At 35.3% G+C, this 3,616-nt stretch overlaps 1 protein-coding gene across 1 annotated transcript in view; it reads right to left on the bottom strand.

Annotated features, from left to right (window-relative positions):
• TMEM56 (transmembrane protein 56) overlaps nt 1-2,552 on the bottom strand; it is a 34,763-nt gene extending 32,211 nt beyond the window's left edge. The window contains exon 1 of the mRNA XM_017729858.1: nt 2,390-2,552. The gene's annotated coding sequence lies outside the window, so the exon portion shown is untranslated. The remainder of the gene's footprint in view (nt 1-2,389) is intronic.
• Nucleotides 2,553-3,616: the final 1,064 nt, after the last annotated feature.

Consider the following 3,616-nt stretch of genomic DNA (forward strand, 5'->3'; position numbering starts at 1 on the left):
TTTATAATCTATTTTCCTAGCACCTTTTCCTTTTCTGTCACTTTATTTTCTTCCTCCCCACAGTTACCGTCCCCTGGATTCCTTCACTGTCTACCTCACATTCCTCCATGCATTTTCTTCCCTCTGATGTGCCTGCACAAAGGAGTATAATGAAGGCAGTACTGCAGCTTTGTTAAATGTGTCTTTGGCTCTTTAGTAAACAAAGCTGTAACTGGGTGCATCTTTAGGATCTGTAAACCAGAAAGGTCTAGAGAAAGCATTTCATTCCCAAAGGCTTAAGCCAGAGAGCTCTGAGATTTAGAAAACTTCTTGGTTCCTTAATTTCTGACATGAAGCACATCACAAACAGCAGGAGGAATCTTAAATAATACCAGATTCTTTTCTTCACATGCACATATTTCCTTTTGCTTTGTGAGTCGAGGCTCTTAGCAACAAGAGCACTGTAGAACAGGGTAGTGACTAGAATTTGATGATGTCAGAACAGCAGAAAATGGAAGAAGATGTACTTTGTAATGGCACACAATTGCAAAGAATAAAATTGGTGCCAAACAGTGCTACAACCAAACAAAATATTTCCCAACAATTCAGCATACAGAGGGTCAGAAAGCAATCTGGGTTTTAACATTCTTAACTGGTAATTAAAATCAGCATAATTCAAGTGGAGAACAAAACAGTGCTTGTTGAGAGGAGGTATTTTGTTTTATGTGATAGCATCAGATTTTCAGGTAAAAAGGCAGAGCACGTGCTTTGGATGATGCTAAAGACGGCTTCCAAGCCTTGCTCAGCTCAGCCTAAACTCTGGCACACGCCACAGCAGCTGCACTGCATGTCACTGTGCCTCCTTCAGCACACACCACAGCGTGGAAAGAATGGTTTGCAAGGATATTTTAATGGCAGATGTGTTAGCCTGAACAGGTTAAACAGCTTCTTCAGACAATATAATTCCCTCTGAGTGCTTTGTCAATTTTTACAATTTTTCCAAAAACTTTCTATCACATTTAGGGATTTTTTGATCCTCTGTTGATCTGTGAAAGCCTTGAGGAAACAAGGAAGGAAAATTGCTTGATGACAAAAGGAAACAGTAAGACCTGGTCCACACTCACTTCAAGTATGTCTAAGTACTGTTGAAATCCATTAAAAAAAACTGAATAAGAAAGCGAGAAATGTTTTCCACATAGTTCTCAAATGCAGTACTCAATAATACTTGTAATAATTACATATTTTTCAGAGAACATGATTTAAAAATTTCTATTTCTTAAATATTAAAACTTTTTCATTTCATATTTGGGGATAGATATGAAAGTGGTGTAATACATTGTTTCAAAAGTAAATATAATTTATGTCCTAATTTTGTCAGTTTAGGAGGTCCAGAATGTACTATTCATTTCTCCTTTCTTGCTAATAATGAACTCTAGCAAAGCCCCTGCTTTTAGCACTGCTACTTGTTAATATTGTAATTCTTTTCTAGTTTTGCATTGGCACTATTACAGATTCTGACCTAGGGTTTAATTGTTAGTCTTTCTTGATATCAGGAGGTCTAGTGCTTCCCCACACCCCCAAGGCCTTGATCTGCATGTTAATTCATACAGACATATTTCTGTTCCTCTATACAATTCTAGTTACAGGAAGGATATCATACTCTATACTGCTAACTTTGAAATCTAAGATTTAAGACAGCAGTCCTGATAAGAACATACAAAAAGACAAGAAACTACATTAAATACAGCAGTGCTAGAATTCAGAAAGAAAGCTTGCCTTTCAAATCAAGTGAGGAATTTTGTTTAGGCTTCTACTTCCAGAGACACTATTCAATACCATACATTACTGATTAGACAAATACTGGAAAAATATTGACTATAAAACCCAAGAATACCTAAAAATAAAGAAAATACAAAAATAATCCTAATTCTATATGTGAGATAGAGATAGATAGATAGATAGATAGATAGATAGATAGATAGAGATTAAAAATGCTAAGGTGGAAGAGTTTCACCATGAAAGTGTATCATGCAAACATTAGAAGTGGATTTGAAAAGTCATTTTGTGAATTGCACCAAATGTATTGTCTAACTGGATAAATTGCAGAAAAATTGCATTGTGATATACACAAATTAGAATATCTTGGTTGTGGGTTCTTTTTAGTGTTGCAAATTTGCTTTTATTTTGTAGTAAACACACACATTTTTCTGTAATAACTCTACTGGGACTGCTTGAAGAGCCAACATTTCAGCACCTGCTCATCTGATCTGCTGAATAAGGGACATCACACATCTGGAGTGCCTCAGGCGATGTCCTCTTTTTCTGTGTGGAAATTTTGCCCCAATGGAAACAGGAATCTCACCACTGAAAGTGGAATCTTTACAATTCAAGGTATGTTGGAAAACTGTACCTGCACATACACAGACCAAAACATTCCAGTCCAGTGCCACGTTCTGCAGTGCCAGGTCAGGTGAGTTCCGGCCACACTGTACACCACACATATCCACTCTTCATTTGGAACAAACTTGTTTTTTCTTTTGTGTGTACAGTACTCTTTAAAGGTGATTGCAGTATACCTTAAAAACAGTTCATCAATTAAATAATAATAATGATAATAATGATAATCATCATCATCATCAAGACTTATACAAGCTCTTGGCTTGACTATTAGCTACTTAACAATTGCTTGTATTTACAATTGTACCAGTCCTCAAACACAAAGGTAAAATCAAAAAGACAATATATTTTTCCTTCAAAGTATTCTAAAAAGAGTATGAAATCACATGTAAGGTTTCTTTTTGGAAATTATTTCTATTATTTCTTTGTTTTAGTCAGTATTAGTAAATTGGAAGCTGACATTGGAAGGTGACACAAAACTTGTGTTTCACATGTGTGAAGCTTTTTCTTTTCAGTAATATATTAATCACAAGTCAGCAAAATAATTAATACCATAACTTAACTCTAAGCAATTGTCTCATTATCACTGTTTAACTCACAGGCACTGGAGTCGACCAACTAACTCTCTTGACACCTTAACAATGCATTAAATTCACAGTAACTAACGCAAATGGTTTATAATTTCCTAGCATTCATTAAAACTGTAATAAAGGCAAGGACATTCTTTTCTTGTACTGTCAAACAGAGACAGAACAGTGTTACACATCACCTGTGGTTGATGAAAAAAATGTGAGGGGTATCTAGTTTTAAATCTTACATTATCACATAATTAAAGACTGTTAAAGTACAGTGCAGAAGGCAAATTATATTGGCAATAGCTGGACTTTACACTGTGACATCTTTTTCTTGATGGGGTTTGCTGTGCTTGCCATCTTACATATTTTTGACTAAACAGAAGGAAAAAAAAGAATTTCATATTTTGAAATTTTAATATTTTGTCTTGCAAGAATTATACACAAACATACAGAAATTAAAACACTGAGATACCTTTGGCAGCCCTTGCAAACTCTGCAAAGAATTCAATTTATCTCCATAAGAGAGAAACTCCACAAGAGCTGGTGGAGTCATTACATTCAATTGCCTTAAATACTACTTGATCAAATCCCCAAATCCACGGCCACACCTGGCAACATCCCTAAAACAGTAGTCAATAAATGACATATTTTTAAACACAACTGCT

Source organism: Corvus brachyrhynchos, unplaced genomic scaffold (assembly GCF_000691975.1).
Source record: "Corvus brachyrhynchos isolate BGI_N302 unplaced genomic scaffold, ASM69197v1 scaffold101, whole genome shotgun sequence".
NCBI lineage: Eukaryota > Metazoa > Chordata > Aves > Passeriformes > Corvidae > Corvus > Corvus brachyrhynchos.